This window comes from Pinus tabuliformis, chromosome 8 (genome assembly GCF_031772625.1).
Source record: "Pinus tabuliformis cultivar Carrire ecotype Pingquan chromosome 8, CPIR1, whole genome shotgun sequence".
Taxonomy (NCBI): Eukaryota; Viridiplantae; Streptophyta; class Pinopsida; order Pinales; family Pinaceae; genus Pinus; species Pinus tabuliformis.
Window position 1 is genome coordinate 627,884,321 of NC_142294.1, and position 9,982 is coordinate 627,894,302.

Genomic DNA, 9,982 nt, shown 5'->3' on the forward strand with positions numbered 1-9,982 from the left:
TCGTCAATGAAAATCGGCTCCAGATCTACAAATACAGCAGGGGGGGCATGCTTTCAACTCTAGTTTTGCTGAAGAAAGTGTTGAAGGCATCATCTCCGCGACCAACGGTCTTCTCACTGGGAATCTGGCCATCAAGATGAATGTACCAAGACACTAGAATAACTAAAACTCACAATCTATCTAAATTTATAATATGCCCCAGCTCTACACGAATTGTTCCCGTGATATTGTTGGAGGAAAAATTTCTATAAAAGCAGCAACGTTATCCATTAGTCACATTGAATATGCTTAATGAAATTCAACAACTCATTATGTTATAGGTCAATTTAGAATATGGCCCAGGATTACTTACAGATAAGTTAGCCTTTTAAGTTTTTGAAATTCCAAAGGAATAGTTCCATTCAAACGGTTGCCATGCATATTGCTATAGGACAAAGGACAATGTAGGACAAAGGACAATGAAGGCACAGCATTAACATTGTTAGCCAGTGCGAAATTATGCTCCGCAAATTCATCACTTGGCTTGAAGATTATATCACTTACAAGAAAATGAGAGCAACACATGAACTAATATTCTCTGGGATCGGACCTTCAAGTTGATTTCTGGCAAGATTTCTGTCTCAAAAAAGATAAAACCTTGGAATGTTAAATACTTACAGCAAGAATCCAAAAGATATCATAGATTAATGTTTAGTGTATGGGAGGTTTCAAGATATTTCTATCATTTTTATCTCCACTTTCTAGAAAAAGGTTTGGACACAAACTTACAATTCGAACAACTGTTCCAAATTCCCTAGCTCAGGTGGAATTTGCCTAGTCAGCTGATTGTCATTTAGCCGCCTGCATATGCATACAACCGTTGACTATCAAAGAGCTATTTCTTATCATGCACGTCCAGTTTCCATTTCTTACATATCAATCATCACAATATATGTGATTGGAATCTCTTACAGGTATCCCAGCTTTGTCATGTTCCCCAATTCTGGCGGAAAAGATCCCATGAGATTATTACTGTGTAAATATCTGAGTAGTGCAAAAGAAAGTACAAGAGAATCAACTTCTTTAAAACTGAACATAAAGGAAATTTATAGTCAAAAAGTAATGGACTTTCACAAACTCATATGGGAACAATTCGAGCATTAACTATGCAAGCAACTCATAATTTATCAATGTAAGTCAAGTTGCCTAGAATCGGATGAATTGTTCCAGTAAAGATGATTATCACTCAAATCCCTGTAATAAATATTAATTGTATCAGTACACTAAAGCTTACACCATAATTACATAATCAAGTTTTTGCCAAAGGTCACAAAACATTTATCAATGAATGAAGGAATATTGATTGATTCTGCATAAGAAATATATTGACAATATCCAAAATCATTATGGATTCTTATTGATCTAGGCTTCCATGCAATTAAATGTAAGAGATTATACTTTAATCCGATCACAGGAAAATTTTGGACAAGTTGAGATCCAGAAAACACTGTACTTACAGAACAGTAAGAGCCTGCATGAGACCAATTACTTCAGGTATCCTTCCGGTCACCTTGTTTCCTTGTAATGACCTAGGATAACCACTTTAAAATTAGGGTAGGACAACTAAAGCAACCAAATTAATGATGTCGGTTGAATAGTGCATACCATGCAATGAATTGCATTACTTAGACAACCTGCATAATCTCATATCCCTGCCTATTCAACACAAAATTCCTGATGCTAGAACACAGTTCAGTCCTGGAAATATCTCCACTTACAGAGTAGCCACTTGTAGAAACCCAATTTTGAAGGGGATCTCTCCGGTAAGTTGATTGTATGATAAGTCCCTGATAAGAATACCAGCCCCAATTCAGTAAGTAATTGAGATCACGAGTCTTGCATCAAACCATACATTTACACCCGTTTGTTCATTTAAAATCCAGTTAGGCAAATCAGAAAACATACAAAACTGCATAGCTTGTATAGTTGCCAATATTCTCAGGAATGGTCCCCGACAAGTTGTTGCCTCGCACATCACTGCATGACAGAGATCAACTATTTAGTAACATTTAAGCTACCACGAAGAATCCTTCAGGTAAAATTTGTTAATGCACTGAAAACGCTGCATCGAGATACATAAATTTAAAGATAAATTCTCTGTGACCGCGAGTTTTGATGGGTTTCATATGCAGAATTAATTTGATGAAAGAAAGCTTTAAAAAAATCTGCATCTACTCCACAAGACAAAAGTATTGTGACTTACAAGAACCACAATCATGTCAATTGACACATGTCAAGGGAAAGAGTCCCAACTAAGAAGTTGTTGCACAGCCCCCTGGAAACGATAACAATATGCCCATTTCAAAAAGAATGGGCGCCAAATTTAGTTTTCAAACCTAAGAACAGTACTATTAACACAAATGCTTCTTCCAAACCTTAACAGGAAAATAAAAACAAATTTTTCTTAGTGAGAGAACGATAAGCCTAGGAAAACTCATAAAGAACCCAGACTCTTACAAATATTGCAAAACTTCATTCCAATAGATAAGCTTGGGGATATCCCCACTTAATTGATTGTCTGCAAAATCCCTAAAAAATGCAAAAGCATTGTTAAATGATACTCCTCCAGAATCCAGAGTTTACACATCCTATGCAGTTCTTTGACAAGTAAAGGGCAACAAAGAGAGTAGAATCCAAAATAGTATTCCCAACCTACATTTTCTTCAAGTTTGGAATTTGAGACAACGTTGAAGGTATAGGCCCCATTAACTGGTTATTCTTCACAATCCTGTAAATTTGATCAATGTGTCAAAAGGAACTTTCACTCCCTTCTAAGACAGGGCAAAATACAAAAACATCTAAAAATTAAGCTAAATTCTTTACAATAGCGAGCAAGTGCAGAATGTTAGGATACTTACAGTTGTTGTAGTTGTTTCAACTTCGATATTGAAAAGGGAATGTCTCCATATAAATAATTTAAAGAGACATCTCTGCAGCAACATTGAAGATCAAATCAAGTCAACTGTTTCTACGAAATATAAACCATGAGAATGATGACTTGTAGATTTGACTAGAGGGACGTTTAGACGCACACAACAGCTTGGTTCAGCATCAGATATCTTCTCAAAAGACAGTTGTTTTCAGCATAATACTTAACAATTATCTATAGTAAAGTAATATATGCATCTTGAACCAGACTACAAGTGTTGCATATGGTGAGATCTGCTTTAACCAACTTGTAGTTGAACAATCATTTTTGTTTGGACAGATAAACACTTCAAAAGAGACTTTCCTAGATAGGTGGGGTGAACATTTCTTTAAAGGGATTTTCAAGGGTTTTTCATGAGCCGTTCTGTAACACTCCTAACCGATATAACTACATAGTAAAAAAAAATTTAAAGAACTGAGACTGAGAACAGGAAAAGTTCGAGCTATACAATACAAAAAGAAAGAAAAAGCATGAATGACCGTCAACAGAAAAGAAACATTCACCTGGTGTAGAACCAAGCCATCCAGGCGCCTAGGAAGGATTTAAATTGCAACAAAACCTCACTGGTTGTCATTCGGCCACATGAAGCGCTCACTGTGTAAAAGAGAAACCAGAGAGCTGAATCCAATGTAAAAGGCAAGGGAGAGACCATTTCCTTTAATGTCACTGCATGCAGAACACTGAATCAACTATGAACAACATATATATTATAAATAGCTGCTCCATTAAGACTATCAGTTTAATTGCAATGAACCCAAAGTGCTTAAAAGTAATATATAGTGAACCTATACAGTGAACTTCTGAATTCACATACATTGACTCTGAGCTTTTTAGATTTCCAATCACTGGGGAAATTTCTCCTCCGAGGTTCAGATGAGAGAGATTCCTGCACAACACAAACCAGAACAAATACAAACATATGAGCTTAAAGTAAGCATATAATCAAAACTCAAATAACGACAGACTGCCCAGCAAACATTCTTAATGATTCCCAATATAACATATTCAGAGTATATGCTCTATCTTACATCAATTCCAGTGGAAAAGTGATATATAAACTTACAATTCAACCTATAAACTTAGTGTGATGGAGAGAATTGGTCGCTGAGCATTTATCTACCACGCACGCTGCTTTTCCCTGTACAAATTTATTAGTAAAACCTATAGATGTTGAAAACCAAAGCATACCTACTTCTATCCATAAAATATTTTGAGAATTTCATTCCAATGGATCAAGAATTTCATCTCTATCGATTCTTCTGCTCAACATAACAGCAACAAAATAGAATCGCCGGGATAAACCATGAAAACACTCTTTTAAAAAAAACATAAATTAAATTCAAAACAGAGAAAACACAACGAAAATAAAACACTGTAAAATCCAAAATGCATGGCCATGCAACAAAGAAAATAAACTTGAACAAGAAACAAGGCAAGCCAATGCAATGCAGAGTATTGAAGAAAATGATGAGATGAAAGTGAGAACGCCAAAAGCCAGGGAAGAAGAACAGTGCTTGCCAAAAGGCAGCGAAGAAAAACAGCAACAACAACTGGCAGGGAAAAAGCAGTGAAAATATCTTCAAGAGTGACATAAAAGAATGGGAAAAAGCAGTAAGGCAACTCAACCAATATTTGGAAAAAGCAGTCACACTTCAAATCAACGGTTGAAAGTGTCTCACCTGATCCAACGGAGTAGTATAAAAGTGTTGACGATTGTTGCATAAGAAGGCCTATCGGCCTAATTAAAATGTTTTATTAAACTTTGTTTATTTGGAATTTAGTTTCCATCAAATTTTTAATTTAAACATCATAATAAGAAACTAAAAATAAAAATCAATTATGAACATTACATAATCCTATAAAATAGCCAAACTCAAACACTTAACCATCCCATCAAAATCTTCATAATAATATTTAAATAATAAAAACATTATTTTTTATTTAACATGAAGATTAACCAAAAACACAAAAACTAAAGCTAAAATTAACTTTATAATTATGCCCAAGAAAAGAAAGAAAAAATATCTTTTACAATCATGCAAACTTATAAATTTCTATTATTATTTCTTGGAAGTGAGTCCATGAAAGTTGCAAACACATATTCCTACATTATGTCATTAGTTTTATTGAGAATCTATTCCTTTCACGGTTGAAGTGGAAATGGCTCACATTGGAAGACACATTTTAGGGTTGTCATAAAAGAGATCATGCGGCATGATTTCACAAGCAGTCAACGAGAAGGTTCAATATGAACGATGTCTTTATGTTACAAATACCTCCATCAACACATGAGGTGATAAAGAGATTTCTTGTTAAGATGATATTTCGAGAGTTTAATATTATTAAAAATGGCTAGTTTAACGAAGGAGCTATTGGCGTAGCGGTAGTCCCTTCCAAGGTTGAGAAACTCGCCACAATCCGCATAGGTGCACAACTACAACCCTAAGTGGGCCCATCTGTCAACCACTCGTCCTTACCAGATGTAACTAGATATCGCCAACACGGGTCGAACGGACCCATGTGCATGAATTACACTTCCATATTTGTTTGACCAATTCCAAGTGTGCGATCCATGGTGAAGGAACATTTAGCTAAATATTTACAGTCATATTTGTTGGGTTGTCAAACCGCCATGTGCATTCACCACCTAGTACTTAGCTTTGGAAGTATAAACTTTAAAGTTCTTATGTTCTCAAATTTTACCTTAGAAAGAATTTTAGGACTGGAAAATTGATATTTGGTTTATTTCCATCAAGCACTTATAATCTGGTCTTGCAGTTTGGTTAAAATGAACAAATTGAGTACAAGACTTTGCATCTCCGCACAGTATCTTTAATGTTATGTGGAGAAGACTGAATGTTATCTACTAAGGCATACCAGATCATATTGATTGACCTATAATATTCCTAGAGTCCTAGGTAAGGGTATTCTGAAGGATAGTCTGGTAGTTTGGGAACTTTTTTGGGACTCTGATAAACATGGTGGAACAATATTATTGGGAATATTGCATCATTTCTTTTAAATTCATTCATACATATCAACTTATGCCATCAAGTTACTCTACGAAGCTGGAGGAGTTGACTTCATTTTGTAGGTTGATTGCAGACATTGAACATTTGTGAGGTTTAGAAATTTTTCTTACATCAGGAGGTGTATCAATTTCATCTTAAAAAATGGTTCATTTTCTTCTATTGACTTATGTTGACATCGAATTGATTCTTTCTAAATATGGATCATATGGATTTGAATGTAGGAATCTCAAGATGTTGTCTTGAATACCACTTTGTCATTTTGTTCTATCAATATGTATTGACAAAAAACTGGTTCTTTCTAAGTATTGGAGCACATGGATCTAAAAATAGAAATATCAAGATGCTTTCTTTAGTGTAACTATGTTATCCTATTCTTATTGTGGTATTTTTACTTGGTTCATGTTTTGCAGAAGAGATGGACACGCAGGCTCAAACTATTAGGGTTTTGCTTCAGGGTAAGATCTCTGGCATATTTGTTTTCATTGTTTTGGCCTTACCAGCCTCTTATGTTGTCAACTCTTGCTAATTCCATGGGAATTCTGGTTGCCTGGGCATGCCTTGATACTCAGCTTGCTGCTCATTTGGTTTCAATCTCCGTTGGCGCTCCCAGGGGATGTCATAGGTGCATTTCGGATTCTGGGTAGTCTATGTATTTGGGGGACCTTAATATGTATGGTTATGCATTCATTCATTTAATTGATGAGTAAATTAAAGAAATAGCAGAAGAATATATAAAAAGTAAATTATATATATAATAATTAATCCTTTAAAAAGAACGCATGCAATGTCCTAATTTGCATGCTTAATTCTTTAAAAAGAACACGTGCAATGTCCTAATTTGCATGCTTTACACTTGTCCAAATCGACTATTTCACCTTGAACCTTTCTCTTGTTTGAGTGTTACTCCAACATCTCATAAAAGAGATATACCACTGCGCTGATAACTTGCAATTTTTGACATTGCTTAAGACCATGAACGCTAGATTCTGTCAATGGTTGTTTGGTTGTACTTGTCATTCCAATAATATAGGGTGAGATGGCCATTCCAACAACTTCAATATGACCAGAAAAATGCAAGAAATTCAGAGCACATTAACCAAGCTATGTCTAATGACGGATGGCCATCCGGCCCCAGGCTTTGGAGTATTTCATCACCATCTAGCCTCTTTTCAAGTGTAGATTTGTTACATCAAGCCTTCTTTCAAGCGTCGATTTGTTACTCGAGAAACACAGTTAGATTTTCCCTAGGGTTCCTTTCCGGTAACCACTCGTTCTAACCCTGCCTTCTGCACTTCATTTGCACTGTATGTTTTGGTAAGATTCCTCTCTGAGTATACTCTCGGTGATGGAGGGCTTGTAACCCTTCCAATGTTCACCATTGTTAGCTATTGTTGGTTGTCAGGAGACCACCCCTCAGGGGAGAGGCAACACATTTTATGTCTATTGTATTATTATTGCTGTGATTTGCTTCCCATTTTCTGTGTTTGGGATTCTAATCCACCTTACATTTGGTTGTTGAGAGGTTATAGTCCGTCGACCTTCCTCCTTCGCACGCAGGCTCAAACAATTATGGTTTTGCTTCAGGGTAAGATCTTCGGCGTATTTGTTTTCATTGTTTTGGCTGATAATTTGCTGAGTGAAATATAAAGAATTTTTTTAGTAAACTTTGTATATATATGAAAAACAAAAAATCACATTGTAGCCAAATTTCCAAAAATTTTATCGTGGACATTAAAAATGCCATAATGTAGAGAGTACAATTTTAAATGCAAATGATGGTCTTTGCCCTGAAATAAGCTTTAAAGAATGTTTACGGTGCTCTGAATTTTATAAAGTTAACAACGCTCTAATTTATACACACTGTTTTAAATGCTACTCTCTTTTTTTCTACTTTAAACTTCTGATCTTTGCGCTGAAATAAGCTTTAAAGAAAGGTTACGTTGCTCTGAATTTTATGAAGGTTACGGCGCTCTAATTTCTTTACACTGTTTTAAATGTAATGGATGCTCTTTCTCTTTTTAATTTCTAGTCCTTGCCCTGAAATAACATTTAAAGACAGGTTTAGGCACAACAAAACTAGATATTCGAAGTGACATATGGGAAACTTAATAACACAAACAAGGTTTGTATTTCTGGAAAGGTTCAGGCACAACAAAACTAGATATTCAAAGTGACATATGGGCAACTTAATAACACAAACAAGGTTTGTATTTCTGTTTTTGTTATATTTTTATTGTAACTAATTTACCATAGATTGAATAATTTCTCAAATTTGGAATTTGAAAATACCTTTCAGCGCTTCTTCTACAGGTGAGTATGTAGATATCCAATGCTTCTTCTACATATGAGTCCGTAGCTATGAATCCCTGTGTACTGTACTTGCAGCACTTGCAACAAGCGAGGGCTAGGGCTGGGGCTAGGGCCAGGGCCAGTGGTTGAAGAGGCAAATTCTTCGTACGCTTCTATCACGGTAGGGTAAGACTACTATTCAGTTGCGCCTCTTCTTCAGAGCTCAGGAGGTTGTCCAACATTGTAAACCTATGGTGAGTTTAAGATGGATGAGCATGTGTGGCAGGTGTAAGCAAGTTGTGTGGCGTGTGGAAAGTGTAAGTGTCAAGTGGCAAGTGTAATGTAGCATCAATTTGGGAGATGTATGAAGTTTGAAACCTAAAATGTTATAAAAGTTTATGTATGGCAGTGGATGCATGTGTTTTTTGAAACTTTGGATAAAATTTTGTTAGCCATTTTTTAAACTTTGGATAAAATCTTGTTAGCCATATAACATTACCTCGAGACGCGTGAAGGTTCCAATAAGACTCTCAAATCAAAACCTCAAATAAAATTTGCGTGAAAGGACATTGCAACCCGAGACTTTGGTTAAATTTTGATAGTGCACAAATTTTTTTGGTCAAAAGACCGATTAATGTCTGGTCAATGCCGTATCGATCGCTAGAGTCCTTGCATTGCTGGAGGCAAGGACTAATAAGGACAGTTTTTACCCGGAGCAGAGACCAAACAATTCAATGATCGATGCATTTTTCTCAAAAAGCTTCCGCAATGCATAAAGGGATGCAATGATTTGTTTCTGAAACAATATCCTCAAATGTTTATGACTGATGTTTAAGTTTGATAGTATATATGTCAAAGACAGTTTGGATTTTAATACAGCAACCTGTTAAATTCATTTGGCATATGGAATATGCATGTATTTTTATAATATTTATTTTTTTCCATGAGGTGTATATGAGTTAGTTTTTTAAGTTTATTTTTATTAAATTTTGGAGAGGAGTTCACAATGAGAGTTACATGTAGTAAGATAAATTACAAAATAAGAATATTTTTAAACATCTAACCATTTTGATGAAAACATATTGCTGGAGTTTTGAGCGATTATGATGACAACATTCCATAAGTAAACCTCACATTTTTCCATTCAACCATTTTTACAGACAAAGTGTTTTCTGGGCATTGTGTTTAGAAATTTATTTAAAGGACGTGTTTAAGTGGAGATACCATTTTGTATTTGGAATGTGATGAATCTTTTTCTTTAAAAAAATCTGAAATTAAGAGTGTTTGATTCATTTTTATAATGGTGGAAATAGATTTAGCCCTCTCAAGAACATTTGAAGCACTTTAAATTTTGAAACTTCACATAACCTGGATTTCCAAAAATTCCCTCTGGATTTCCAAAAATAGCAGGGAAAGACTATGAGTTATTTAAATGGAAAGTGACCATGCTAATAAAAAGTGTGTTAATAAGATTTAATGGTCCCATCACCAACTCCTGCCTCTGGAGTTTTGGTGTTTGGAATTGATTTGCAAGTAGTCTCATCCGTGTTCAAATCTTAGGAAGCATCACCCATAAGCCAATAGTGTAAGAGGATACAAGCAATATGAAAACAAGTCTCATCACCAACTCACTCTAGAATTTTGGTGTTTAGAATAAATTTGCAACAAATCCACCTATAGAACTTTAGAGCTT

The 9,982-nt window shown here is 35.2% G+C and overlaps 1 long non-coding RNA gene across 1 annotated transcript; it reads right to left on the reverse strand.

Annotated features, from left to right (window-relative positions):
- Positions 1-517: 517 nt before the first annotated feature.
- LOC149237065 (uncharacterized) lies at positions 518-1,017 on the reverse strand. The gene is made up of 3 exons (XR_016246281.1): positions 952-1,017; positions 769-840; positions 518-615 (listed from the first exon to the last, which is right to left on the reverse strand). It is a non-coding gene; the product is annotated as an uncharacterized LOC149237065 (long non-coding RNA).
- Between the last annotated feature and the right edge of the window lie 8,965 nt (positions 1,018-9,982).